General features: G+C 35.3%; 1 protein-coding gene and 1 long non-coding RNA gene across 26 annotated transcripts in view; one reads left to right on the forward strand and one right to left on the reverse strand.

Moving 5' to 3' along the window:
• Positions 1 to 24,963, forward strand: part of SOX6 (SRY-box transcription factor 6) — a 697,806-nt gene that overhangs the window by 227,428 nt on the left and 445,415 nt on the right. The gene's annotated exons all lie outside the window — the stretch shown is intronic.
• Positions 15,573 to 17,217, reverse strand: LOC109271189 (uncharacterized). The gene is made up of 2 exons (XR_002081869.2): positions 17,159 to 17,217; positions 15,573 to 15,943 (listed from the first exon to the last, which is right to left on the reverse strand). It is a non-coding gene; the product is annotated as an uncharacterized LOC109271189 (long non-coding RNA).

Here is a 24,963-nt window from a genome sequence, read left to right on the forward strand (position 1 = left end):
AACCTTTATTGTTTGGAATTTGGAATGGATATTCTTACAGAAACCATGTCATAGGTGATGATTTGGTTCACTGGGCAACCTACTGATACCCATTTACCCCATTATGACTGAATTATAGTATTAACAGTATTATAGTAGCTAACTAGTGTCTGTTAAATGGTATTGCTATGAAATACCATTTTGAAATCATACCTTACTAACATTATTTTGATGAATTTCTGGTAGTAGGATTTGACTTTTCCTACTTTCACTCTACCAGTACATAGCAGTGAAAATAAAACACCCTTTGAAATGGAGTTTGGGGAGTGAGGCTGACTTCCTGATGTTTGTAGCTATTGAAAGAAAGTAACTGGGTATCCTGGCTGAAGTAGGAGGGAATTGGTAACCTTGGTGGCACTGGTATAGAGATGTGTGTCTGTTTACAAATGAAGGACATCCCTTTGGAGGTTTATATATTTAGAAAGTGAAGAAGGAGCATTTTCTAATTTTACATTGATGAGTCAAAGGATGGAGAAGATCAATACTTGTGCTCATTCACCATGCATGTCTCACAGTCTATTTGAAGTATTTTCACTGTGTATCTTGTACTTACTTATTTCCACCCTCACAATTTTGGCTTCCAGTTTTTAAGTGGTAGCACTAGTGAGAGTACTTCAGTTTCTAGTAGGAGAATAGTTTGGGAACATATTATTGATTAGATCTTCTGTAAGGTGAGGTGATATAAGCATATAGATAGCAGTTGAGTTTGGTTCAAAGTCAAATGTTTCTAAATACATGGCAATTCGCCCAAATGAAGACCAGATCTTTCCTGTTTAACTACCTTATATTCTTCATGTGTCAGAAGAAAGTCATATGAATCTGGCAAGTGATATATATATATATTTTGATTGCTAGAGGAGAAAGTATGAAAAAAGGAGAGTAGTAGGGAGAAAATGGGAGAACTGATATTTAAATGACTAAAGATTTACGTTGTCAGTTTAGAGATAACATTTTGATGAGTTATAGGTAAAATAGAATTTGGTTTCCCCTACACGTGGCTCAAAGTGTAGGGGAAAATTGCTTGGCAATACAAACCATGTATTTTTCTTTACCTGGGGAGTTTGGGTAAAAGAAAAAAAAACATTTGGCAAAGTGAAAACTCAGCTGACTTCATGCCTACCAAGTGAAAAATCTGATCTTTTATCATCTAAGCACATAGTTGGGTAACTCACAAACAGAAATACCCAGGGTATAGGTTGCAGTGGCAAGAAGCCAACAGTGAAATCAAACTCATAAGCACCCTATAGAAAACCCCTCAAATTACTGCTAGTGCTGTTGCCAGCTGTACTGCCAGGGAACAAGAGCTGTACAGATTTCTGTGGAATGACTGGGTTACTTAACACAGCTTGATTGGCTCTGTTCCTACTCCTGTTCTCTTTGGTTGACAGCTGACCACCATACTGGTTTGGTCTGAAATAAGATTGAAGTGAACACAACCACTTATATGCACCTCCCTGTTGTACACCACTGTCCTGCCTGCCACCCCAAACCCCATACATACTCTTACATAACTTGCAAAAGGAGAGTTATGTATATAACAGTTTCTTTGAGTAAAGCACACTGAAAGTGGGTGACACTTTCCAGTCCTTTTATCCCACAAATCCATCAGATTTTTTGAAGGAGAGTTATTTTCTTGGTCATTTATTTGTAAGTGCCTGAACTTATTGAATGTGAAAAGAATGACTTCTTAAATCGTTCTAATTCTGTTAACTTTTCTTCATTTTAAATCACTGCTTTCTTCATGATCCTAGAGCTAGAAGCCATCTAGTCTCCGTCTTGCCCTTGGATAAACTCTGAAAGGTAGTTGCTTCTGTCTTACAGAATTTCAAAAAAGAAGATATCAAAAGATATCCCAAAGGGCACTACATGACTTCAGTTGCTACATTCCAAATTAGAGAAAACTTTGAATGAGCAAGGTGGTTGGATCTTTCCCTGTGACATGAAACTCATGGATTCATTTGTTCTAGTTCCCATTAAGTTTAGAGGCTTTTGAACTTCTATTAAATGATTCAGAGTAAGAAATAAATTTTTATTTAATTTTATTTTTTTAATGTTCATTTATTTTTGAGAGAGAGAGAGAGAGAGAGAGAGAGAGAGAGAGAGAGAGTGAGAGGGCACGAGCCGGGGAGGAGCAGACAGAGAAAGGGGAACGGAGGATCCAAAGAGGGCTCCGTGCTGACAGCAGGGAGTCTGATGTGAGGCTTGAAATCACGAACTGTGAGATCATGACCTGAGCCAAAGTCATATGCTTAACTGACTGAGCCACCCAGGTCCCCATAAATTTTTATTTTGGCCATGTAATATAATATAACTGAAATAAAGTTTTCATGAACAATACTTACCCTTAATATGTGCAATGTGTTCTATTTTCTCTTTCTTTCTCCTTGCCCCCTCTTCTTTTGTTTCCTCTCTCTTCCCTTCCATTCTCTCTTCTTTTTAATAAGAAAATGACAGTTGGAACTCAGAAAATTGATTTTATTCATCAACCCACAGTTTGAAAAGTGTTGCATTAAATAAGCAAGCTTTTTTTTTTTAAAGATTTGATCTTCATATTCTTTGATATACCATTGTTTTTAAAGAACTAAGTACCCTCCAAAGGACACTAATTTCATTAGGAAGATAAATTTTATATCTCAATAGTGGCATATGATCTATTAATAACACCATGTTTTAAGAATTAGTTGTGCCAAATTTTGTGTTAAATGCTTTCTATTTATTTGTCATGAGAATTTTCTCATTTAAGCTTCATAACTACCCTATGATATAGAAACTATTCTTATACTCATTTTTATAATTGATCAAATTGAGGATCAGAGTAGTATAATCAACTTTTCCAAGAGTAACACAATAAATGATAAATTTACAAATTGAAGATTGTTTGACTCAATGACCATGCTCTTTCTCTTAACTCTAATTAAACTTCTTAATTTTGGCTTCAAAAAATTGTAGAGTCTATATCATAAAGGAAAGAAAAACAGACTTATGATGATGAATGCCACATATTTTTAATAATGTAAATTGAAAGTTTTTGATAAAATAATTTCATTCTCTAAAGAAAAATAGAAAAAGAAAAGAAGAAAGAAAACCCTCTCTAGAGCCATGGATAGAAAAACTTGCTGCTTTATTTAGCTCTTGTATAATTAAGTCTTGTAAAATTTTTCTTTTTAAGGAAAGAAGAAATAGATATACATGGATTACATCTTATGCTACAGGCCAGGATATTTTAGTGAGTCAGAGGAACTCAAACATGAATGAAGAGTGGAATTTTCCTTTCGTTTTCTGTAATAACTATATTTGTTGAAGAGAAAAACGGAGGAAAAAATGACTATCATGCCTGGTTTTGAAGAAAACTTGTTTATATGTGTAATACATTGGAGAAATTGTTTGGGATCACTTGGACTATGCAGAAATGTGACCACTAAAATTCTTAAGTAAGGTGTGGAGCTATCGGCTCCATGAAACTAATTAGGTCAAAGAAAAGTGATTATTTGTGAAGGTAATTCACTTACCTCATTTTTCCCATCTTTTTCTGGAAAAGAGGAAATATTTTAGAAAGAAAATAATAATGGATACAGTTGGTTTTTATGACCTCTTTTATTTCTGTCCCCAACCTCTGTCACATTCTTAAGTTTAATACACAATAACTTCTCTCTTTTCCCCTTTCTGTATCTTTCCTCTCCTCTTTTATGACTTTTCTTTCCTGTCCTTCCCCCCCCCTCCTCCCCTCTATCTTCTCATCCTCTCTGCCTCTTCTTTCATTTTGCATTTTTATGTGCAATCCTTGTAATCTATATTTTAACCTTCATTCTCTTGTTAGAAAGATAATTCTTTTATCTTCTAAGTAAGGCAGAAATGGACATTGTGTTTATTAAAATGGTGATATAGAAAGATAACATCCTTTCTTAATTATTCTTTCTTTCTTTCTTTCTTTCTTTCTTTCTTTCTTTCTTTCTTAGAAAGAGAGAGAGAGCTCACGTGGGAGAGAGGGGCAGAGGGAGAGGGAGAGAGGGAATCTTAGCAGGCTCCATGCTTAACGCAGAGCCCCAGCACGGGGCTGTATCTCACGACCATGAGATCATGACTTGAACCTAAATTAAGAGTCAGTCCCTTAACTGACTGAACCACCTAGGGCCCCTATCCTTTTTGTCTTCTTGCATTCTGTTCTTTCTCCCATAAAGCAAACACATATTTTAAAAAGAAATCTATTGTCCAATTCTGGAAAATGTTGAAATATTGCCTTCTACTTTGTATCTTCTTCGGATGTGTCTATGGTCTTTGTATGGCCATTTAGGAGAAAAACCAAAGATTCCACACTAGAAATTAGCACTAACTCAGATACTTTTGCTACACTAACTATAAATGAGCCTTTGTAAATGCATTTTTTTATACAAGGTGATGGACTTGTGCAGTATGTAATTGCTATGTGATGCTATCTAGTGGAGAATTTAAAAGGAGGCAGGAGTGCTAGATCTATAAACCTCACAGAACTCAAGGTCAGGATTCTAAAACCAGCCTCTTCAAGGGTACTCAGACAAAGTGGAATAAGATGAAGTTGAATAAGTAAAGATACTACAAGGGTGCCTGGATGGCTCAATCGGTTAAGTGTCTGACTCTTGATTTCAGCTCAGGTCATGATCTCAACGGTTCCTGGGATCGAACACTGCATCGGACTCTGCACTGACAGTGTGGAGCCTGCTTCGGATATTCTTTCTCCCCATCTCTTTGCTTCTGTCCCACTTGAACACCCTCTCTCTCTCAAAATAAAGAAATAAACACTTAAAAAAAAAAGATACTACAAAAACGTGCTTTGAAGTCCAGAGGAAGGTAAGAAAGGAGTACTTTCCGTGATGGTAGAGTGTAATAAGTACATGATCAATAATAGGTACATGACAGAGATATGTTGATGAAACTGTCAAATATTGCTGTGGGTAGACAGATTTGGTTTATGAATAAGCATGTAAAAACACTCACATGCATGGCTGAAATTATGTTGGGAAAATACACAAATATTCAAAACATAGGGCAATTTTTTTAGTGTGTTGGTAGAGTGAGATAAGAAAGAAAGTGTATCTATATTTCAATAAGATGGGAGGTAAAGGAGAGCAGTAATTCACTGTAAGTTGGGAAAGAATCTGTAGAGTTGGTGGATTATATAAGTTACAGTTTCCCTGGTTTATTGAGTATAAAATAATAGATCTAATATTACTCTGGTGTTATCTTATTTTTCTATTTTAATGTGAATCTTTAAGTAGAATCCAAGCTTATACATTTTTAGATACAGATTCTATTCTTGATTCAAGATTCTTCTGCATCTTAGGATCATGTACTGCTCTCAAGATGAAACCTCCCCATACCACCATTGGTTCTAGTATCTCTTAAAGGTAACCAAAATAATTGAATTTTTATGATGGGGCAAACACAGCAAATATTATTAATTGATTCTTATGTGGAAGTTAACTTTGTTTTGTTCTACACTTTGGGCTTTAAATCTAACCTTGGCCAGCCTCCTTGGTCACAAAGAGGAATTGGCTGAGAGAAAGTAGACACATTACCAGCAATCTATAATCTACTTAGGAAACCTAATCCCTACTCTTTATCACTCTTGATTTCAATGTTTGTCCATTCAACAATTTATAACAAAAACAGATACCTCACTTTTCTCTCTCTTTAGTCTTTTATTTAGCAATCCATTAAATATCTGCAGAATGGAGGCTGGTTTTGCACACAATGTCAGAATGATTCCATAATGACAACCTGCTTTAGGATGTGTTCTTTGGGTCCTATGTGTTTTGGGGTAAGGAGGAGCAAAGAGAATTACCATTTATTGAACAACTACATGTGTTACCTCATTTAATTTGTACAAGAGCGCTGAAATGACAATTACATTTAGATAAAGAAGTTATTTGGAATCTGGAAACAACTTTATTAAAAGCAAAATTGTCACAGATTCTTATTTAAAAGACAGCACTTATAGAAAATGCCAACTTATCCTTGCCATTATAGTGCGTGGGAATGAGAAATAAATGAGATATAAAGATATGTGAGAAAATACGAATAACGAGACATAAATAATTACTATTTGCCTCACCTCCACAGTAAACTATTAGAAATAATGCATCTAAAAGAGGAAATAGCACTGTAATTAACTTTGACTTTATAACATGGTATCTTAGAAAAGACAATGATTCATACTTCTGCTCAAGTGAGAAAACACTTCTTGTTTTCATTTACTTTCATGTATATTGGCTAGATAGGGGAGCCTTGGTAGAACCACAAGCATAAACTATTTTTAACATGCTCATATAATTTGCCTCCCGGGAAAGGGATCTTTTGATCCAAAGGGGTTTTGATGACAAAAGATATCCTAAAATGACATTAATTTCAGTTTCTACTTCTTACTTTTTCATTCCAAGTTTCAGTAGATAACAGTGACAAATTTTTATTTTTATTTATTTATATTTTTAATTTATTTTTATTTATTTTTATGTTTATTTTTGACAGAGAGAGAGAGACAGAGCATGAGAGGGGGAGGGGCAGAGAGAGAGGGAGACACAGAATCCGAAGCAGGCTCCAGCCTCCGAGCTGTCAGCACAGAGCCTGACTCGGGGCGAGAACTCACAGTCTGCGAGATTGTGACCTGAGCCGAAGTCGGACACTTAACTGACTGAGCCACCCAGGCGCCTCAATAATGACAAATTTTTAAATAAGATCTAAAAAAAATAGGTTAGGTCAAATGTTTAAAAAATAGATAAGGTAAAAAGGTAGAGGAACTATCTTTATTTTTTATTTTAAAAATTTGTGGAGATTTTGTCAAGCACCTAATACCATGGTTGATTTATAGCAGATGCTTAATAAATATTATTAAAATGAAATGTGGAAATAAATACGTGCATATTCATTTATTTATTCTTTTTCTTTTAATTCAACGGATATTTACTGAGGGCTTAATATGTTCCAGATAGACATGTTTGAGACTTAAATGTGAATAGCATATTAGAGCCAGCCTTTAAGTATCTTAAAAATCTAATGGAGAGGGGCGCCTGGGTGGCGCAGTCGGTTAAGCGTCCGACTTCAGCCAGGTCACGGTTAAGCGTCCGACTTCAGCCAGGTCACGATCTCGCGGTCCGTGAGTTCGAGCCCCGCGTCAGGCTCTGGGCTGATGGCTCGGAGCCTGGGGCCTGTTTCCGATTCTGTGTCTCCCTCTCTCTCTCTGCCCCTCCCCCATCTCTCTCTGTCCCAAAAATAAATAAAAAACGTTGGAAAAAAAAAAAATCTAATGGAGAGACAGGTAGAGAGAAAATATAACAACATATTAGCCTTAGGATTGAGATATGAATGAAATAAGATACATAGAATTTGAAATTTTCCAGAGAGAATTTTGGGGAAGGCTTCATTGAGTAGGTTAACATTAGATCTGCTTCTTAAAGGAGTTATAAGGAATTACTTAGAGAGGATGTGAAGATAGAGAGAATGTTCTAAGTCCAGGGAATAGCACTTGTAAAAAGCACCTAGAGATTAAAAAGGCCTGGTATGTTTTGAGAATTGTAATAATTCAATATCATTGCCACATGTGGAGCAGAGGGGATGGGGAAAGGAATTAGGCTGAAGAAATACACTTGAGAGTTTTTGGTGGTGCAATTGATTATTTCCTGATATGAACCTGAAAAATGTTTAATTTCAACAAATTAATTTCAGTAAGATGTGGAATTTTCTAGGAAATTACCCATTTTATTAGAATCTCCATGATATACCTTTTTGTGCCTTTACTATAGCAAACAAGATATTAAGCTGTTATGTAAGAGACTAAAATGATGAAGTTGTGCAGAGAGTGACAACATAAGGAAGGAGTTTGAAATAATGTATTGAAAGAGTTGTTAGTCACTTTTCCTTAAAATGGTCCTTTTTGAGTTGCTTTTTGAACTTACTTATACTTTGTCAGCCAATAGATTTGCTAGACAACTTACAGGTCAGTCAAATGGTTCTAAATTCTAAGAAGTAAAGACACTGGGTGCTAACACAAATACAGTTTATTTATGGTTAATAGCTTTTATTTCTATTTCTAAGAGAAAAAGTAGAATATACAAAATATGTGAATGCCTCTCATCTTGCTAGCTACAGAGAAATGTTAGCTGGGTATATAGCTTTGGTTTCCTCATTTCTGTGAACTCCGTACATACAATATATACTTTTAAGACTTTATTCCAGACGCAGGTTTCATTTTCACATAAAGAGAAGGTCAGGCTTTACAATGTTTGTTATTTTTCATTTATTTTTTTTTTCTTCCAGAGAAACACCTCAGAGGTTTCAGACTTCATTTTAAAGAAATTAGAGTTCCTTCAACTTTAAATTGCTTCAATAGGTCACTACCACATTATAGAGAGCATGATGTGCTTTACAAGTTGAAAAGTTTTCCACCAAGTAATAGCAGCAGTGAAAATTGTCAGAGAAACAACTAATTAATCTCTGCTCCTTTACAGCTGTTTAATGCAATGCATAACTAAAAGTCCTGTTAAATTAATTAATGATTTCAATTATGAACTTTTCTCCAAAATGTTATGATTCGTATCAGGCTGATAATGCAGTGACCTGGGAGTGTGAAATCTGTGTTATGAAGAGAGTCGCCAGTTAATTGATTCACAAATTATTTAAAGTTTGTTGCACCCAAGGGAGTGCTCAGTTTCACGACAGTCATTTCTTAAAGTGTACAAACTCCTTTTTCACCTTAAGAATGTCTTCAGTTATTAAGCATGATAAAATGCCAGCATGTTTCTGGGGCTGTGAGTAATCTTAACATTTATGATATAGAATCTGTAGGTTAATACATGGAGGTTAAATCTGTATTGGAAGGAGAAAAAAGTTAGCTAACTTACCAATGATTCTCTTTCACGGCAGATTTTTCATTGCTTTTATTTTACTAATTTCAGTTTTCTAAACATTACTCCTTAAAGTTTCTTTTCTTTTGCACTTGGTATAGAATGAGCATATTTCATGTTAAAAGACAATATAATTATGCATTCATGGGACATTTTTAATGAGTCATTAACATAGTATAACTTGTTTTGATAATTGGTGTTTGAAGCATTTGGATTGTTGGTAGGTCTAGAATGTAGGTCTAGGTCTAGGTCTAGCCTTAAAGTTGGGAAGGTTTGACTTCTCAATGAAAGAACATTAATTTCTATAGGACACCTTGAGTGTTTTTATAGTATGTAGGAAAAAATTAAGAGAGTCATTGCTTCCAGTCTGGTTATTTTACCCATAACTTAAATAGCAAATAAAAGTGTACATATATACAAGGAGAAGGGAAGGAATCAATAATATCATTAATATTTTACAACATATTTATTAAAGTTTTATTAATGTTTCTATGCTGGGCTTGAGCTGATGTCAGTGTAGATGATATGACCATGAGTAAGAACCCTTTCCTGGTTGCCCACGGCTGGCTGAAATGGAAGGGAAAGAGGTGATACTTGAGGAGTGATTCAAGTAGGAAGAGAAGGAAGTGGAGAGGTTTCTGGATATGAGTCGAGGCTGTATTATTAGTGGCCTCTATAATCTTTTCTGTTCCATACACACATTAGGGCTTAATGAATACTAAAAAGTCTAGTGGTTTTAGGGTGATTGAACAATATCTTTAGCAGTTTCACTCCAATTTGATAAGCAGTATAAGAAAAACATTTTGTATTAAATTTAATGAAAGAATTTTGTCTTGCAGCTCTGAACTGGTAGATGTATTTACAGGATGGAGCAGGAAGATTGTATTTTGGACAAACACTGTGTTTGAAAATTTCACTTATCCTGGTGACTCTTCTATTTTACTTTTCTCATTTTTTTTGACCCAAGAAAATTGCCCAAAGAGAAGACAAATAGAGAAACAATATTATCAAAGATAAGTTTATCTTTGTGAAACTTGCTGCAGGGCAAAAAGGAATGGACTTGAAAGGGAAGTAAATTTATACTAATTTTTGCATTGTAGGAAATGTACTATTTCAGACACTGACTGACTGCTTCTGTTTTCTAAAATTAAGGAGCCTATAATCTCAGCACCATTAACAAGTCCTGTCATTCAGATACACAGTGTCTGGCTGATTTAAATAAAATGAAATGAAGATAGTTGTTTCTGGTCCCTTGGCTTCACTCATTGCCATAAACATATGCTCTGCGTCCCGCTTCTTTCCATCTTATTTATGACTTTAATTTGTTGTGTGGGCTGCGCTAGAAATTAAATTTAATATAATTCTCCAAGGGACCCTGTCATATAATAACATGGTAATTTCTGTGTATCCTTTTGAAAAATGAGGAAATTAATTCTTCCTGACATGTTCTAATTATTCCAGTGTGAACGGCAAATCCGTTTTTCCTAGCCCCTGAAGTGTTATAGGCAAATGGCTGGTGTTCAAAGCTGAGGTGCTAATGCTGACCAGCAGTGCGTTTAATTTGAAACATGAGCAGACACCTTTCAACACACCTTTGTAATATTGGAGTACTTTACAGAAATTAATTCACTACTTATTTGGCAGCTTAGCCTTGGGGTTATGTTTTTTTATTCATCAATACTATAGTCATGTTAGCATAATATTTCCTGTTTACTTCAGTGCTTGGTGTCTATGTATACAACTCAGAGTGTGCAATGGATGTTTCAACTGTATGAGTGACAGAGAATCCACACACTTCAGAAATACCAGTTGTGTGCCAAATTGTATTTATACTTTATAGAGAAATGTAGTAAAGTCTTGAATGTTAACTTAATTATAGTCTATGCTTAGCAGCTTTAACTGAAATTACATAGTGTAGGAATTATTGGGACAATCTTGCTGTGAAAAGACTACTATACACTCTGCTGCCCTGCTGTAAATTTTAGTGGTGAAAATTCAATTTATTATACAGGGAATGATACTATGAAAAGTCAGTTTGTGAATAAAATTTATGGAATAATAATCTCATGTTCTGAACTCTGCTTAGAAGAATGTAGATATGCCTTGGGAGATAAAGGGTTAAACTCATTTATTAGCACTATTGGCCATATATGAAGTACATGACTTACTCACTTGGGCCATTTGGATTCTTTCATAGGTTTTGTAGTATTTTTTAGAGGAATAACAAAAATAACCTCCTGATTCTTGGTCATTTATATGTAATCTTCATTGTAAAATTATCTATTATACACTTCTCTAATCAGGGCAATCATTTGTGTCAGCCCTGATACGGTTCCTTTGTTTCAGTGAGCAGTTGATAAATGCCATTACATATTGGTCATTTATTGTTCTAATTAACAAGACAAGGGAATGTGTGAGATTCTACTTAAAATAGAGGATGGAAATACAATTAAGCTTAAATAAAAGAAGTAGAATTGTGTTCAGAGAGGCTGCAGTCAAGGTTCTCTGTTTATCTGTTTTTGTATCTATATATTATATTCCCTTTAAATTTTAACTTAAATAGGAGAAATGTTAATGGTAACAAATAATTGTTCTAATAAATGGCATTAGTATTAATTAATTAATTAATACCATATTTTTTCCTGTTGACTATTCAGCTGCTAGATAAAATTTTATTCTCACCATCAATCTACTGGGGGCTATTGTCAGATTTAGATTATGGACAGGAGGGAACATACTTAAGGCTTCTCTGTCTTAGCTTTCCCATATACTAGATTAATGGAAAAATAAGCTTCTTTTGGCTGGAAACGGAGGAGAAAAGATTTCTTTATTGGCGTCTCTAGGCGGTCTTGAACTTCTGGGGTTAGGCAAAAGAACATAGCAACATGCTTCTTCCCATTCAAGTACATGTCCCTCTCTACTGTTCTTGTCAGGGTAAGGTTATTTCTGTGGCTCTCTGTAAGGGTAGGATATGGCAGAAGGTATTGAGAAGTAAAGAGGGAGTCAGGTTGTCCCATCCTAGTCTACAGACTATACAAGTTGCTAAAGATTTCCTATCATAGACTTCTTTGTTCTCTACGATAGGGAGGGAAATCTATGGCCCATCTGGCCCTTCTCTTTTACTTTTCCTTTTTTTCCCTACTGAAATTATGGAGGAATTAGCACCAAAGAACAGAGACTGAGGCTAGGCCAGATCCTGTCCCTACTAGACCAGATCATTTTTAGAGCCAGATACATCATTTAAATTGAAGTGACTGAAAGAAAGAATTGAGGGTTAAAAAATCAGCTCAATTCTTGGCAAATCAAGCAACAGACTCTCTTTCTCTCTCTGTCTCTCTCTCTCTTTTTGAAACAGACCCTTAAGTAGAGAGAGCGAACTAATAGTTACAAGAGGGGAGGTGGGTTTGGGGATGAGTTAAGTAGGTGATGGGGATTAAGGAGTGCACTTGTGATGAGCACTGGGTGATGTAAAGAAGTGTAGAATTACTATATTTTACATCTGAAACTAATATTACACTGTATGTTAACTAATTGGAATTTAAATAAAAATTTTAAAAAAGAATCCACCCAATTCTTAACATTTTCAAAATAAAAGATCCATAAAGAGTTGTTGAATAGGCTAAAATAAGCTGCTCATATGTGCAATGATGCATGTACCTAGTTCCATTCTCTTTCTAGGAAGGAGACTGCAAACATTTCTTTTTCTTCTTTTTGAGAGAGAGAGGGAGAGAGAGAGAGAGAGAGAGAGAGAGAGAGAGAGAGAGACAGCAGGGGAGGGGCAGAGAGAGAGGGAGGGAGAGAATCCTAAGCAGGCTCCACGCTGTCAGCACAGAGCCTGACATGGGGTCTGAACCCACAAACCATGAGATCCTGATCTGAGCTGAAATCCAGAGTGAGACACTTGACTGACTGAGCCACCCAGGCACCCCTAAAAACATTTTTATATGCTTCCATCAGGATGCTGCAATCAGTGGTTTCAGCAAAATAAATTAAAAGAGGTAAATAGTCCCCAATTTTGAAATTCTTTCTTTTAAAAAATCACTTAGGCTCAGTTTTTAGTCATTTTAATTAAAAAAAATCTTTTACAATAATTTTAAGTTAATATCCAGAAAAATATGTTAAACTTATTTCTAAATACTCCCTATTAGAATCAAAGAAAAGTTGATGCATATGTTAAATTTTATTTAAATAGATAAATTGGGGACTGTTTATTAATTATTTTGCATATATATATGTGTATATATGTATACATACACACACAAATAAACACTTGCATACTTCTTTTTTTTTTTTTTTTTTAATTTTTTTTTTCAACGTTTTTTTTATTTATTTTTTTTGGGACAGAGAGAGACAGAGCATGAACGGGGGAGGGTCAGAGAGAGAGAGAGACACAGAATCGGAAACAGGCTCCAGGCTCCGAGCCATCAGCCCAGAGCCTGACGCGGGGCTCGAACTCACGGACCGCGAGATCGTGACCTGGCTGAAGTCGGACGCTTAACCGACTGCGCCACCCAGGCGCCCCAACACTTGCATACTTCTAAAAGGCCCATAGTTGATTGATCTTCTTCCATTAAACTCATTGATACTTTCCTTTTATATCAGTATGTTTCATAAAGCATTTTCATTCACTTTGCAAGCTCATTCAATTTTGTTTACTGATTACTATAGTTTAGAACAGGATTTTCTCTATAGTCACATATGTTTATATTTTTACACCAATAAAAACAAATAACATTTATTAAGCATATGCTTTATGTGCATGTCTCATGTAAAACCAAAAATAACTCTTCAAGTTAGTTACCATAGTTTATGAATATACTCATAAATAAAAAAACATATTTTATTTTGTTGGTGAGGGAAATAAGCACAGAGAGGTTAAGTAACTTGCCTACAACTGTATAGTTAACAGGTGGGGGAATGAATATTTTAACCTATCAACCTGTGCTTAGAACAGTGCCTGTCACATGAATATTAGTTGTTACTGGGTTTTTTTGTTTGTTTGTTTGTTTGTTTGTTTGTTTGTTTGGTGGTGTGTGTGGGGTAGAGTGCTGGGAGTTCTGAATTTCAACCAATATTTGTTGACTCTTTTTATTATTATGAATGAGATTATGAGGCTTACTTGAGAAGGTGAGGAAGAAATTAGACTAGCTGATCTTTAAACCTAATTTGTGAGTTTAGATACTTTTAAGAGCTTCAATCTCAGTTTGTCTAAGTAGATAGTCTTTGAGCATGTGTTCAAAGGTTCTCTTTTAGATTTTACACAGTATATAAGATGTTTCTGCTCTAATGAAGTTTACAATCTAGTGGGGGTTGGGATATGGGAAAACATAATGACTATAATACTGGGTTGAATAAGATTAATAATTTTATTTTATACTTCAGGATAGTTCAGGGGAGAATTTATAAGTCCTTACATTCTTAAATGAGTTCATAGTCTCAATTGGATTTTATGCTTGGTCCATAGAGAAGGTAAGATGCTATGAAAGGATAATAATTTTGGGGGTAGGACAAGGTGTGGTGATATCCTACGTATTAAATTTGAGGTGCTAGTTGGACCAATATGTGGACATGTCAAATAGTTAAAATGACAGCAAAGTGATATTTACTGAAAAACTTCCTATGGAAGAAGAATAGTATAAATCACTACTTAGAAGGCATTTTTGGGTTGCTTGTGTGGGCCGGTTGGGTGAGCCTTGAACTTTTGATTTCAGCCCAGGTCATGATCCCAGCATCACTGGGATTGAGTCCAGGGTCAGATTCTGTGCTAAGTGTGGAGCCTGCTTGGGATTCTCTCTCTCCCTCTGCCCCTCCCCCCTGCTCATGGTCTCTCTCACTCTCTAAAAACAAACAAACAAACAAACAAACAAACAAACAAACAAACGGCATTCTCATTTAATCCTTCTAACAACCTAATAAAATAGCTGTTATTACTGTCAATCTTATTTTACAGATAAGAGAAGTGAGAAGCCTAAAGTTTCAAAATTGGTAGATGACAGAGCTGGGGCTTAAAATTAGATCTATCCAATGCTGTGCTCTTAACCACAAAATTATACTGTATGGAAGTGCAACTAGAAGAGAAGTCTGGGCTAGAGATGTAGATTTGGAAATTATCTGTAAAGGAGTGATAATTACAACCATGGAATTATACATATGGTATCCTAAGAAGGGGAGGGAAGGGAGACAGTGAAAGAACAATATAATACTAAACAAAGAATAATAACTAGGAAAATTTTTATGTCACAGAAGTGAAAAGAGAAGAGAATTTCAATAAGAAGGGAGTGACCAACAGTATCAAATAATGCTGAGAATTTTAGAAAATGAGGATTTGTCAATAGGAGCTTATTGGTGAAGTCAGAAGCTAGAAGACAGAGCACTGTGGTGTGAAAATGATGATCCGGAAGGAGTGACAAAACAGTAGAATACTTTCCAAAGGAGCTTGGTAGCTTAAGGAGCAAGTGAATGGGGACAGTCCCTTAATGTTACAGAGACCACTGAGAGAGGGCTTTTTTAAAATTTTAGAATAGGGAGAATACAATTGTTTTTATAAACAGGAGGAAACATGAAAAGAGAAAGAGAAGGGAGGAAGAAAGCTAAAAGAAGAGAGAGAAAAGGAAGAAAAAAAATTTTTGTCCCTACTTCTTGAAATAGTTTTGCTCAAAGACATTTTTGATAGATTATTCTTTCCCAGGGCTGCTGTAACACAGTACCACAAGTGAAATGGCTTAAATCAACAGGAAATTATTCTCTTGCAGTTCTGGAGGATAGAAGTCCAAAATCAAGGTGTTGGTAGTGGCTACTTTCCGTATGAAATTTTCCTTCTTTCTTCCTAGCTTTTGGAAGCTTGATGGCAGTGGTTGGCATTTCTTGGTTTGCAGCTGTGTAACTCCATTCTCTGCCTTTTGACGTTCCGTGATGTTCTCCCTGTGTCTCTGTGTCTTCGCATGGCTGTCTACTTATAACAACTGTAGTCAGATTAGATTAAGAGCCCACTGTATTCCAATATGGCCTCATCTTCATTTGGCTGATTTTATCTGCAATTATGTTCAAATAAAGTTGCAGTCTGAGGTACTGGGTGTTAGGACTTCAACATATCTTTTTTTGCGGGCGATGGGGGGAAGCAAGCCAATCCATAACTATAGATGTTTATGGATTACTTTGTCTTTAAACTCAATACAGCTCTGAGCTACTTTTTAAGCATCTCCTCCCAACTGGAGTGTTATTTGTTCATTAATTCTGCAAATAGGATGTGGGTAACTTGGAATTTTTAGTATAAGAATCTAAAATTTGTAATGCTATTTCAAGTTGAGGTCTGGCCCTTACTTTGCTCACTTCATCTTCTAATGTCAGCAGTGCATTCCATGTACTATTATCTTAACTCAAGAAATATTTGTTGAGTACCTACTGTGGTCTAGAACGATGATAGGGACTATGGGACACAGCTGGTGTGCTGTGCAAAGTTTGTTCTTTGGATTATAAATGTTCCAAGATATGGATCCTTCCAGCTTTAATGGTGCCAAGTAGAGTTCAGGATGGCTGGTCAGAACAAGCACTTCTAGCCACTAGCATCCTTGAGAGTTTCCTCCAGCATGACATACAAATCTTAGCATTTTTTCTGTGTGCATTGGAATGTAAAAGATGGGGAGCATTTCTGGGTTTACAGAGAAGTATAAATTGTCCCTGCCCTCCAGGAGATTGTAATCTGACTCGAAGCTAACAACAGAATATGAATGGTGAGAAGACTTGGAAAGGTGGATTAGGGTCAGCTACTGCAAGTAATTTAAGGACCAGGGTCATGTCTTAGATAATTTTGGTCATCTGTGATGTCTAGTTAAGTGTCTTGCATATATTAAGTGTACAGTAAAATAAGTGTGAATGATTGGCTAATTGAAGCCTTAAAACTGGAGAATGGTAAAATTTAAAAAAAAAAAAGAAAAAAGTAAGAGAATAGCATATTCTAATTTGATATGCTTGGTGGTTATTTTGAAGACCCCAAAGTTGCTTATTAAACTCCTGTTTTCCTAGTTATTTTAAATATTTTATGGTTCTCTTTCTTATTGTGTATCTTTGACTTGTTTAGTTTAGTAATAAGCTGAATGATCAACAGATCTTGAAGTAGTCTGTCAACTGAGCTGTATTATTGAGATGGGGGAGAGAAGAACAATTACAAATGTTTTGAACGACTGTTTTTCTGGGGAGAGGGACTCACTGAAAACTTAAAAAGCTAATCAAAATGTTAATTAGCTCACCTTTCAACACCACATTTCTTCATCTTTAAAATGAAAGTGTTGAAAAAGATGTTCTATTTGGGCCCTTCTAGATCTAAAATTCTATGATCCTACAAGTAAACTGTATTATTACATAGTTCATATTCTTAAGGGGAAACTTGCATACATATTTCATGCTTTGGCTGTTAGCCTATACATTGGTGTTTTATGTATATAAGTACATCATTATACAAAGGCAATTTAAAGATAATTTGGAATCTGCAAAATATATAAAAGCAAGCAATTAAAAATAAGTATAAAGTATATTCTAAGGTTAACTTCTCAGTTCATGAAACCATAACCCTCTTCAGAAGGAATTAGATTTGATTACATTTAAAGTCATGTGATTTTTAACAAAAATCAATATACATATGCAAATAATTTGTATTCTGCACAATTATTACTATTCATGTCTTTTATTTTTTATTCTGTTAAAAACTGTTAAGTTTATTTATTTAAATTCAACTTAATTAATATACAGTGTAGTATTTTAAAAAAATTTGTTTTGTTAATGTTTATTTTTGAGAGAGACAGAGACAGAATGGGAGTGGGTTGGGGCAGAGAGAGAGGGAGACACAGAATCTGAAGCGGGCTCCAGGCTCCGAGCTGTCAGCACAGAGCCCGATGCGGGCTCGAACTCACTAGCTGTGAGATCACGACCTGAGCCGAAGTCAGACGCTCAACCAACTGAGCCACCCAGGTACCCCAATATACAGTGTAGTATTGGTGTCAGGAATCAGTGATTCATTACTTACATATAACACCCAGTCCTCATCCCAACAAGTGCCCTTCTTAATGCCCATCCCCCATTTAGCCCATCCCCCCCACCTCCTCTCCAGCAACTCCTAGTTTGTTCTCTGTATTTAAGAGTCTCTTATGGTTTGCCTGTCTCTCTGTTTTTATCTTATTTTCCCTTCCCCTATATTTTTTCATCTGTTGTGTTTCTTAAATTCCATATATGAGTGCAATTATATATTTGTCTTTCTCTGCTTGACTTACTTTGCTTAGCATAATACACTCTAGTTCCATCCATGTCTTTATTTTTAATCAATACTTATTTTGTTTCCTATTGCAATAGAACACTGAAGAAATAATCTTGCAATTACATCAGCTGTGCAGATGAGTCATCAATTAATAATAACTAAGTTAACTGTGATGAATACTATTATCTATCTTACATATTGAACAGTGAGGCTGTATAGTAATTATATACTTATGGCAGCTTATTTGAAATTAGATTGTTATTGTTTAACATGTTATATAACATGTAATATAAACCTGAATGCTAAAAAATCCAAGATATAAATATATCTTTAAATATTTGTGATTACCATTTTTTCTGTGAATGATTTTATAAATTAAATTATAGTATTTTCTCTCAAGTGGTTAAAATGTTTAACTTATACAGACCATAGAGATGGCATCTCAAGTTTTCTATTTGCTCACTCACAAAACATTTCTTGAGCATTTGCTTATGAACCAAGTATTCTGCTAAAGGCTGAGGATACAAATCTAAACAGGACAGGTTTCTTTATGTCAAAGAGCTTATGGGTTAGAGGGGGAGATAAGATAGGTACATAATTATAGTACAGTATACTATCCAATGACGAAGGTTTTTATAAAGTGCTGTAAGCTAACAGAAGAAGAAATTAACTTAAAAGAAGATATGTAAGGAAAATTTTGAATAAAGCAGTGACTTTGAGTCCAGTATTGATAGGGGAATAGGAGTTCAAAAAAAGTAAGCCCCACAATGGCTCTTGCTCCTTTGCTCTATTATTCTATCTCTTGTGCCTAGAACAATGCCAGGCACAGAATAAGTATTTTAATAACTATTTTTGAATGTTGAATCATCATGAGGTATGGAGGAAGGATTTAAAAAGGACACACCCAGAAGCACAAAAACCATGGGCAAAAGCATAGAGGCATGGAAGTTCATGGCATATGTGGAGACTTATGATGTAATTTTTTGTGGATGGAATGAAGGAGTATGAAGGGGATGTACTTAATCTTAATGATTAACAGCATGTACTTTGGAGCGTGCTCAGACCAGAATTTGAATCCTGACTTCATCTTATACTGCTTTTGTGATCATGGGTAAAATGCTGATCCACAGTTTTTCTCCTTAAAAATATATCGAATAATATTTATTTATAATGTTACTATACACATTGCTTGGCAATAGTCCCTGGAAAATGGAAAGCATCAAATAAATTATTAAACCATTAATACTTTTTTTGAGGAGGTGGTGGGCCCCAAGACAGGAAAAACAGGATGAAAATTTGAAGGACTTTGTGTAATATTCAGGAGTTTGGACCAACCTGTACATGATTGGGAGCTACATGTCATTTTTGAATCCTGAAGCAGATAGTCTTATAAACGTTATAATATTAGAGGATTGCCAGCTGTATAGGAGGCTCTCAAGATACATATTGAATAAATGATTTCAATATTTAAAGCATGGATATAAATTGAAATGTACTGGGATCTAGAATTTTAGTTAAATTTTAAATCTAGATCACTTTTAGTTTGCTATTGAACATTGAAGCATATTAAATGGTATTCTGCAAAGGGACATTTAGTAGCTTAAAAACTACTTTATCCTTTTCATATAATATTCTATTACAGTTACACAAGTTCAACATTCCTCATCCTGCTTCTAGTGCTCAATTATTTGGTGCTCACTCCAAACAGGGAATAGGCAACATGAATTTACTAACTTGGTTAAGCAAAATGACCTTCCTCAAGTCTCCTAAGGTTAGGAGATGAGGTAAATAGCACATAGAAGGAAACCAAAAAATAAAAAAACCTAAACCAAAACCAAAACCAAAACCAAAGCAAGTATAAAGTAGTTAAACTAAATAGATATTATTTGTAAGACTGATATATCAAAGACCCAAAATATAGCTAGTGGTAGCCAGTGGATGACCCACTGGCTGATAAACGAAAGTTGATATTAGTTTTATAGGTCATGTTCCAAATCGGGCTGACCCAATAAAATTTTTTAATTGACTATAAGTTCCAGAGTTCATCCCTGTACCAAAACCTTCTTGCGCAATGTCTTACATATTATATATTCATAATTATATTGTTGTTCCATGTTATAACTTATATTTCAGTACATATAATCAGTGTTTACTCCTTTTAAAAATGTCTTCAAGGGCCTTTTTTCTTCAATAGGGCAAAGAGAATGGAAAAAAAAGAGTAGATGCTTTTTTGTTAATGAAAAGAACTATTATTACCTACTGTTAATATTATTAGGGTGGAAAAGAGCAAAAATATCACTTCTGTTAGTTATTTTAAGGGAAACTAATGCTGATGGTCTGAAAGTTTTGATTAGTCTAGATTTGGCAATTCAATCTGGCTCAAGTTTTCCACAGTGAAGAAATAATTTTCTTTTTAAAGGCTTGACATGTCATTTTTGAATCTTAGAGTAAAAACTAGACAGTCTTATAAGATTTATATTATTATACTATTATATTGTAGCATTAGAGGATTGCTGGCTGTAGAGCAGACTCTCACAGAATACATATGAATAAGCAGTTTTAGTATTTAAATCCTGGGTGCAAAATGAAATATACTGGGCTCCAGAATCCATGGGAGAAGACTAATTGGTTAAGAATCAGTAAAAAATAGCTACCACCATGGCTTTATAGATCAGCATTTCTTTAAGTATAATTTGAGCACCCCTAACTGGATTAACTAACTGTATAACTAACTGGATTTGAGTGTTTGTTAAAAATGCAGATTCTTGATGCCTCCACCCCAACCTGTTGAATAGGATATCTTGAAGCCCGGGAATCTTCATTTAAACAAATTCTATAGATTTGGGAACCATCGTCCTAGAAAAATAATTTGGTAAAAAGCTCAGAATTTAACAAGACAAATGTAAAATTGGATTTCTGATTAAGGCAACTTGTATCACCGAGTGCATCTAAAATAACTCTGATATTGAAAACTGACCTTTAAAATTTATTTGTTTTAAATTTAAAACTTCCAGAGTAACAAAATGTAAACAGCCAATTCATACATGCTTTCAGTTTCATTTATAAATTGCTTTTGAATCCTTTGGCTTAAAGAGAGAAAAATTCACAAATCTACTTTTGACTATAATTAACCTGGTATATGCTTTTGTTTTTTTGGTTTTTTTTTATTCTCTTTCATTTTTTTTTCAATATATGAAGTTTATTGTCAAATTGGTTTCCATACCACACCCAGTGCTCATTCCAAAAGGTGCCCTCCTCAATACCCATCACCCACCCTCCCCTCCCTCCCACCCCCCATCAACCCTCAGTTTGTTCTCAGTTTTTAAGAGTCTCTTATGCTTTGGCTCTCTTCCACTCGCTCCTCATCAGGGAAATACAAATCAAAACCACACTCAGATATCACCTCACGCCAGTCAGAGTGGCCAAAATGAAGAAATCAGGAGACTATAGATGCTGGAGAGGATGTGGAGAAACGGGAACCCTCTTGCACTGTTGGTGGGAATGCAAATTGGTGCAGCCGCTCTGGAAAACAGTGTGGAGGTTCCTCAAAAAATTAAAAATAGACCTACCCTATGACCCAGCAGTAGCACTGCTAGGAATTTACCCAAGGGATACAGGAGTACTGATACATAGGGGCACTTGTACCCCAATGTTTATAGCAGCACTCTCAACAATAGCCAAATTATGGAAAGAGCCTAAATGTCCATCAACTTATGCTTTTGAATTAATAATGAGTTCTGAACTCTCTTAAAGAGCTTTTTAAAAGGTGCTGATGTCTTATCATTGTTCCTAAGTCACTGAGTGAGGTACAGATATTTGTCATAAATGAAGTAGTGCTAATTAAATATAGTTATTCACCTCTATCAATCAACTGAGGTTAACTATATTTGTGACTTGGGAGGGGTGGAGAGATGGAGAGTGAAAGAAGTGACATGAAACTTGTATGAAATGAATGCCAGTTGAACACAGAGAAAGTGTAATTATTAAGATTTTTTTTTGTAATTGGTTTGCTAAGGGAACTTTTGGGGAAAACCCCTAAACAGCTCTATTTCCTTGTTTCTGAATATAATACGGTTTTATTTTTTCTTCTCTTTCTGATCCCACACCTTATTTTCTATAGAGAACTTCATGGTTATTAGAATGTAGGAAATGTTTGATAATGTCTAACTGTATGGAACTGTTAGTACTTTGAATAGATAAAATGTAAAAATGATTGTAATGTCTTATATAACTCAGTAGACTATAAGCAACTGGGAAACTTATCTATGATGAATACTTCACATGAAATCTGAATCACAGTGCGACACTAGAAATTTAAAAAAATTAAGCTATCAGTGACAACTTTAATATGCTTTTTAGTTGTTAAACGTGTGCATCCTTTTTTCTTTCTTATAATTTCCTGTTCCATTTTTCTCTTCCTCATTTTTTCTTCATCTAGTTTATAAATTTGAATATTTGCATTTCTTAACCCTGTATCTTCTTTAGTGTGGACTGAAATACCCAAAGGACATTGGGGTTTTGCCTAGTTATTATGAAATAACTTGAACTTTTATTTTAAATTTTTTCCAGCTGTATAAATTGTTTATTTTGGAAATAAGTCTGGCTCATTTTTTAATGGAAATTATCATCTTAGATATAGTGTGACAAGTATTGTTTGAGACAATGGCAATACAACAGTGAATAAAACAAAATCCCTGCTCTCATTAAGTTTATATTCTAGTGGTAGGGGGAAGATACTCAAAAATAACAAATAAGCAAGTAAAATATAGTATGTCAGAAGGTGATAAGTGCTGTGAAGAAACATCAAGCAGGAGAAAGGAGGTAGGGAGGGCTGAGGTGGGGAGTTGGTTATTTTATTGTATAAAATACATTAAGTCCTGATGGATAAGTTGACATTTGAGCTGCGATCAGAAAGAAGTGAAGGAGCAAATCATGCAGATATTGGGGGAAGAGCATTCTAGGAAGAGGGAACTAGTATCTAGATATATAGGAGTGAACTTGATGAGTTTGAGGAATAGTAGTAAGGAGGCCAGTGTAGCTCTATGGTGTGAATGAAGAGGATTTGCTGGATTTAAGCTACTGCAAGGGCTTTGGCTTTTACCTTGAGGAAATGGGAAACCATTGAAGGGCTCTCAGCTGAAAAGTATCACAATCTGACTTCCAGTTTAACTCTGGCTGCTGAGTTAGTAGATTATATCAAGGAGCCTACTTAGGAAAGAGGTTTTTGCAGTAATCTGGGAAAAGGTGATGGGTCTTGGATGAATAAATGAACAAGTGAGTGAATGAACAACTAAATAAACAGTAATTGTATGTCATTCTGAACAAATATAATGAAAATTGACCTAATTAGGTAAGTCTTCCCTAAGATCTGAGATGTGAAAGGATAATAGACAATGGTAAAATAAAAGGGCTAGGGTTGGGGAGGGGAGTAAAATATTTTAGGCAAAAGAGTGTATACAAAGGTTCTGTGGTGGGAGGGTGCATGTTGTGTTCCAGTAACTGGAAGATTGCTGATGAGGCCAGAGCTCAGAGAGCTAACATTTATGTGCTGATTATTTAACCTATTTTTCAAAATAGTCTTAGGTAGTTCTTATTGTTTCCATTTTAGAGTTGAGGACACTGAAGCTTAGAAAAGTGAAGTGACTTGCCCAAGATCAGATTAGTAAGAAATGGCAGGGCTTGTTTATTTATTGTAGTCCCTCTTCCCATCCCTACCACGATACTCACGATAGTATTAATTTCAATGAGGGCAGAAACTTTATTTTGTTGAAGCTGTATCTTTAGCAACTAGAACAGTGCCAAGCACTTGATAGATGCTCAGTAAATACTTGCTGAATAAATGAATGAGAGAATGAGTTAGGATCAAGGTATATCTAACTCCAAAGTCCATGTCCTTAACCACATCCTGTATATTCAGATGCAAATTCGAGTTACCAGATTGTTTCTTAGAGGTTTTGATAAGGGACCAAAACCTTAGGCCAGTGCAATCCAAAAGAGATGAAAACATTACTGAGGGGGAAATAGAGCTCAGAAAGAGTAGACTAAATGTTTCAAAAAAAAAATTTGCTGTAAACCAGAATAAGTGAGAAGAGAGGAGGAAAAGAAAGGCTCTGATTCTAAAGCTGGGTGGCTATCTACAATAGCTTTCACTAGAACATGGGCCTGGAAATTTTTTTGCTTTGCTATCCCACAGGTACACATTGCTTTGACTTAGCCAGTTTATCTTTAGGAAGCAGAACACAGCCAAAGTGCTCCACATAATTTCTCTCTGTGGTTCCCTTTAATTCTTGCACTCACCAGTTCCTCTTCCTCAAACATTTTTCTTTCCAGGTACTCTCAGATAATTTGTCCCCAATGCAAGATGACTATGGGACACACTGTATCAGTTGACTTTTTGGTTCTGAGTTGGTAGTTCTGGTATGTAACTTCACACCTGTCTATCCATAGGTATTTCTCTCTAAAAGAGAGCTTTGTGTATCTCATTTTTTTGTGTATCTCGCTCCTGAAACTGTGGGATAGCAAAGCAAGAAAATTTCCAGGCTAAGGTTCTAGTGAAAGTTATCATGGATAGCCACCCAGCTTTAGAAACAGGGCCTTCTTTTCCTCCTCTCTTCTTATCTATTCTAGTTTAGGGCAAACTTTAGGCCTTCATCTTTCTTTTTCTTCACCTTGCACTGTCTCATATTCTTTGACCATTTTAAGCTGTTTATCTTTTCCTTTTTGTCACAGAGGAAGAATTGTTCTGTCTCTTCATAAGGTGACATATCCATTTGTGCTTTTTACTTCCATCCCCTCCCACCTCAG

This window comes from Panthera pardus, unplaced genomic scaffold (assembly GCF_024362965.1).
Source record: "Panthera pardus isolate Hobbes unplaced genomic scaffold, ASM2436296v1 HiC_scaffold_12, whole genome shotgun sequence".
Taxonomy (NCBI): Eukaryota; Metazoa; Chordata; class Mammalia; order Carnivora; family Felidae; genus Panthera; species Panthera pardus.